The sequence below is a fragment of the Cupressus sempervirens genome, chromosome 1 (assembly GCF_028749045.1).
Source record: "Cupressus sempervirens isolate cs-2001-9-10 chromosome 1, ASM2874904v1, whole genome shotgun sequence".
Lineage (NCBI taxonomy): Eukaryota > Viridiplantae > Streptophyta > Pinopsida > Cupressales > Cupressaceae > Cupressus > Cupressus sempervirens.
Window position 1 is genome coordinate 231971176 of NC_143118.1, and position 6792 is coordinate 231977967.

A 6792-nucleotide genomic window follows, 5' to 3' on the forward strand; every position below is an offset into this window, starting at 1 on the left:
TTTATTAGACATTTATGTATCCCTTTGTGTTTGATCATGGGTAAGTGCAAGAAGTTGGGTCTCACTTTTGGGCAAAAAGTGGAAATGTTTTTCCTATTTTTGAAATTTCTTGTCAATTGATGTCAAAATTTGAGGCATTTAGAGATTGAATATAAAAAAATTCAGATATAAAAATTTTAGCGTTCAAAATCTAGTTTTTGAATATGTAATTTATTTGTGTACCCATATGATAGATTTTGTTTTTGGTATGGATCTTTAAAAACCACTTTTTCAAAATGCCTATTTCAAGACCATACCACACTCGTGTACAGTCACCATAATTTGACACAAATAAATGAATTTTCATAAATCCTTTTAAAGGGAGTTACCTAATACACCTAAGATTGATGACAATATTTTTCCTTAATTTTTTATTGAATTTTTATTATTATTACTATTTATTAATTGGCTATAAAGGTAAATTTTAAAACCTCTCGTGTACGGACACCATAATTTGACCAAAATTTCACTTTTTTCAAAAATTATTTTTTTAAGATCTCAAAAGAATTGTATGTCGATTGATGACATATAAATTAATTTAAGAAAAATTATAAAATAAAAAAGTTATTAAAGTTTTAGTGAACTTCACTAGTTTACATTTAGGTACCACCTTTCATTAAAAAATAATGCAAAAATAGTAAATAAAATCATAGCACTATAAAATTTATATTTCTAAAATCAAGACAATGAGAGCTCTAATGGATATTTGTTTCATAAAAAAATTTGATCGCGAAGACCCTCTAAAAATTATGGCAAGGCGTGAATTTGTTAGTTCAATGCCTTAGCCAAATCTTGAGAGGTCAAGGCATAGGCTTGGTCTCACCAAGCCTATCCCGAACCAAAATCTAAGGTAGGAGAAAAAAATCTCACCCCATGTTGTAAGAAATGGACACCCATTATTTAAAATTCAAAAAACGGGTACCCGTTTTGAAAAAGTCAAATTGGCATATAAAATCCCCCCCAAAAAACTTTTTTTTTTAATTTCTAGAAACGGGTACCCATTTTTTACTTTTCAAAAATGGGTACCCGTTTCTAAAAAGTACAATTTTTTTATGTTTTCAAAAATGGGTACCCATTTTTTGAAGATAAAAAACAAGTACCTGATTTTTTTAAAAAATAGGTTCCCATTTCTTAAATTTCGGATCAGTGCCCGAGCCTAAAATGTACCCATTTCTAAAAGAGCACGATCTCAATCTACGGACTTCCGTGGAATTGAGACCCAAATCCTTGCTTTTACCCTCATATGCTTGGTTTTAATCATTTACCCTATCATGTTGGTTTAGTTATTTTATGATTCAATCTGGTTATCATTTCAGTTATCTACATCAATTTTCTTTTTTGGTTAGTTGTTCCCTTCTCACTTTTCACTTTCCTTAGTGGGTACCTTTTTTTACCTTAGCTTTATCTTCATCCTATGTTTTTTTTGTCTATACTTGGACTTATTGACTTGGTTGCCCCTTTGGTGGGCTTTTTCCTCTTTTATGTTTTACCTTTTTTTGGGTGATGTCTAGTTATCTTAAGAAGTTTTTGGATTCTTTGTATCATCATCCCTGATTATGATTGTGCAAGTTTTTGGGTGATAGATGGAAAATGATGTTTGAGATAGTCGTTGGATGTATCTTAAGGGGTTGACTTCAATTTTAATGTGTAATTTTCCTTCTCATTTGCTTGAGACGGAGAGCAATGTCTATGTGTTTCATGTCTTCAAAAATAGACAAATGGCCTTTTGAGGGAGCATCCTTCCTAAGAGGTGGAATTGTATTTTGTATCACCTACATGACTTATCAAGGTGTGTAGTTGAAATGATAATGGGTGAGAGGTATTTAAATTATGAACTATTTTTCAATTAAATGATGATACGATTGTATCTTTAGTGGCATTATGTCTAATGACAAGGATTCATAAATAATATATCATACATCCATGCAAAATAATCTTCATTATATAAATTCTAGGTGACTTTGAGTAGGTGGTCTTTAGTGTTAAAGAAAATATTGAAATCCCCTACCCCAAGGATTATATGTAGTTGACATGGGGCATAAGGAAGGAAATGAGAATGTGGTGAGGAGGTCGATCTTGGTGTTCAAGGTCAAGAGTATCTTTGATGATCATTGGAAAGAGATGAAAATAAATATTCATTTCCTTTTTAGATGGATGTGAATAGTTCTCATTACATATAATAACTTGTGGTTAAAGGATTATATGTCGGAAGAGGGTTTTGACTTACTAGCTCATCATTTTATAATGTCAACTTTTAAAAAAAATCAAATTATACCTCCTAGAATTGTTAAATTTAGTTGGGTTTTTTTTTTTGTGGTGGGGGGAGGTTGGATACAAAAAAATTGTCTTGTTTGGTATATATAACATAATATTAATATATAGAATTCCATAGCTCATAGTTTAGTTTATATCTCATATGTCCATATACTTAATTATTGTGTCTTCCTTATTACCTTTGTTTTGGATGTCATAGACCAAACATTACAATTTGTGTGATGCATATAGCTTTATGCATATTATGTGTGGACACTTTTGTTTTCTTTATGGTATATGTAATTATGGATATAGGTATCTTTGCATGTATGCACTATTCTTAGTGGTATTAGTTTCTTGTGATTCCTGCATTGCTACTTTCTTGTTATGGTATGCTATTGAATATTTGAGTGGGTTCTGGAGATTTTAGTTGAATATGTGATAACATTTTTATATGCTTTCAAAATCATTTTCCATGGTTTGTATTGAGGATTTTTTTCCTTAAGACTAGTAATGGAAATCTACAATTTAGATAGTATTATGTCCTTCTATGAAATATTCAAACCAAGTGTTCAAATGTCATATTGGGGCATGTTGTGTGTGTAATTGTTCTTACTCATTAACGTAATGTTCTTGTGATATATATATCTATATTTGTCTTATCTTTTATATGAGCAATATTTATAGGGAGTGTGTTATCCTTCCACCTTTTAAGACATGTGGTTATTTGTCTAGTGGATACCTCTATTGGTGCATTTGATTGTAGCCATTTAGTAAGGAGATGGTGCTCGTGAAATTTTTTTGATGATATTGTTGCTAACTTGGTTGGGCCATATGTTTATATTTTCTAGGAAGAGTAGGTATTTAGTGGTATTGCAAGTATTGTTTTAGCTCTTGTATGTTCTAGTTTTTTTGGGATCATGTGAGTGTTATTTTTTGTTGTTAAGTTTTTTGAACCCCTTTTTCTTGGTTATGCATTTGCTTATTTGGTTTTACGGTTGTCAGGGGTTGAAATATTCTATAAATACATAATCATAACTTGATGCTTGAATATTAGTTATGGTTCCATAATTAGAAGTAATAAGGAGACAACTCTCCATTATGGTCTGATGAGTGATATTGAGGTTTAAAGGTTTTTTTGTATGGTATGGAAGTTTTGAATCCCTTATTAATTATGTGACATGTTGTTGTCTTTCCTTATTTGACTTGGCATGGTTACAGATGAGTACATCTTGCACAACCATCATGGCTTTTTGAGATTAAATTTATTTATTAAATGAAGTTTAGGGTTCATTTGAACTTAGAATAGTCAAGATTGCAAACTTGATTATCTTGGAATATTGATCTAAGAAATAGAATAAGAATGTCAATCTAATTACTTTTGTGGATATTTACATTTCATATGAGACTGTGATGGAAACAAGGAATTTTGACCTAAAATTTAGAGTAGATGAAATCCGATGCTTAATCATTAAATGGATGGCTTAGGAATTTCTACTTAGTAACAAATACATGTTGATCAAGATCGCTATGTTTCATCATTAACCAATATATGCTAAGTTGGTAATGAGCATTTCCTCTAATTTTATACTAATAGATACAATGAATTGGGCTAAGAATACTTACCATTGGGATGTAATTCTATGCAAATTATGAAAAACATATATGTATAAGACATATATATTTACTATATTGCACTCAATTCCTAGATTGGAATTGTTGGAATTGGCATAAGAATGAATGTTTAAAATGTCAATAGTTTCATTACTACTAACTAGTGTGAAAAGGAAAGTCTATAGTGTTTTGTAACCAATACAAGTATTGTGATATTAAAAAAAAAACTACTTAAAAGCCCATGAGTCAATAAAGAAAACAAAAGTTGATTCAAAGGTGGAAAGAGTGAGGATCAACATGTCTTCAATTCCGACATTGCAATTGGATTGAATCATAACATTTGTATTATATTATATTGTCACAAAATGGAAACAGTGGCATTGGATACCACAACTATAACATGTTTGTAAATTGATTTAAGTATAAGATTTATTCTTTATTTTTTGGGGCAAGACTAGAGTTTTTCTCTACTGGACTCTTTCCAATGGTTGCACCTAATAAGTTAGGTCATAAAATAGGTTTACCATTAATAAAATAATTCAACTTTGGTATATTACTTAATTATTTTTTAAATCAAAAATCAAAATTGAATATTTATTATTTTTCTATTATATACTACAATAATACCTCTAAGGAATATATAACTATTTAAACAACATAAATAGAAAATAGAGATAAAAAAAATAAGTTGTATATAATAATATTTTATTAATAATTATTTTAATTACTCAATGTATGACCTTATGCATTTATGAATATAACTTAAATGAATAAATGATAATCGCATTAGATTATTATTCTGTTTGAATTTTCATACTTATTACTATTATTAATTATTGATTTTTAATTATATTTCCATAAGTTTCTTAACTCTTATGAGAGATTTGTATGAGGGCAAGATGAATTTGCTAAAATTTTAGAAAACAAGTGTTACTTATTGGCTTAGTACTTGTCTTTAAGGACTATTAGTTTTAATTTTGTTAGTAAATTTAATTGTAATTTTATTATAAATATAAATATTGTGTGTATTAAATATATTAGTTTTTACTTATTATATTTTTTATAATTATATTCAATGTGTTTTTCAGGGGAGAAAGTAGTCTTTTTCTTATAAATAGTTTAAATTAAGAAATAGTTATTTGTATAAGCAACACATTAATCTTTGTTGCCCGGATAAAAAAATTTTATGAGAGAGTTAATTAAGTTAATTTTGAGAAGATGGAGAGAAAGAGAGATTAATTTCTAGTCTTAAAATATTTTTCTCTCTCCTCATACTTTAGCTTCTAGAGAAAAGTTCAGGTTTGAGTTTGGATTGCTTTCTCTCCCTCAAACATTTTCTCTCTCCCCGTACTACCTCTCTCTACGTACTTTAACTTCTAGAGAGAAGAATGGGTTTGGGTTGCCTTCTCTCACACAATACTTTCTCTCTCCACATACTCATCCTTCTCTCTCCATGTACTAAAATACTCTCTCACTACATACTCCAACTTTTTAACCTAATCCTAACCTGAACTTTCCAACCCAAACTCCAACTTTAAAAAAACCACCGGCTGGAAATAAAATTCACAAATATAATCTTGAAGCCTGGTTGTATATGTAGGGAAGTGCCAAATGATTCTTTGGGCAACGGTGAATAGGAAATTTTAAAGTCGACCTCCTTCAATCCAGGTGCCAATATCACACATGCTCATGTAGTGGATTCAAGTATCTATTCTATTATACACATACAGTTTGAAGAGAAGTGAACCATTTGACAAAATGCTCAGATATGAAAACAAAGTGCAGAGCATAGATAGGGCATAAGTTGTTTGACTAAATATCTTGGGAAGAGGTTGTTTCATGCGTGAGTTGCTAGGAACATTAGAGAGATGAGCCACAACAAAAGACTGTTGCTAGTATGTCCAACTAGTTGTATTCCCTCATTTTCTAGCTAGCAGGAAATCATAGCTCCCCTATTTGGTCATGGCATTGATCAAATGGAACCTGACATGAAGAATTAAAACATTGGTCGGCAACAGATATTTCAAAAAGGAAAATGATGGTAGTTACTTTCTAAGTTGCCCATGGGTGTGCAGGGAACAACCAACTACTTGCCAAGTGTTGATAATGATTAGAAGTATGAATGGTGAGGAAATGATTGAATCTTCTATGTGTATTCAAAGATGAGAACCTACAAGCAAAGATAGAAGAAATGTAAACCTGACATAGAACCATGGACAGGGTGCATGACCTATTTGACAAATTGCCCCTTCTTTCTCCATCGATGACATCTAATCTAAAGTTGAATAACAAAGCATGTGAACTCTTTGACATTATGTTCTGAAGAAATTGCAGGCTACAGATGTAAAGTTGAATCTCCAACTCATGACAGAGCACGTTAACTCTAGCCAAGGAAGAATATTTAACCCACATGGAAGGATTTTCCTTCACTTTTCCAACCGTGGCATTTCATGGAACCATAAACAAGGCATGTGAACTATTCAATCAATTGTTTTCAAGTCAATAAAACCGCAGGTATAAAGTTTTGAAATGATAACATTGGCAAGCACACAAACTATTTGATAATATGCCTAGTGCAAGGTTTGAAGTGCCTTACTTGTAGATGTAATGAACACCAAGCTTGATCCCTGAGATTCACAATTCACAATGAAATGACATTGTGGAAAAGATGACATCTAACTGTGTGACAAAATGTGTGATGAAAGTTCAGTGTACCAACTGATAGATTCGCACAATGCATAATGAATAGGTGATTCATATGTGGCATGCCAACCATTTGAGAAAATGCTACAAGTACATAAGCTTCCAGAAATAATGACTGAGTGCAATTGGACATTGACACATTTCCCTAACCAATGATACACAATGGACCACTTATGCTTCAAA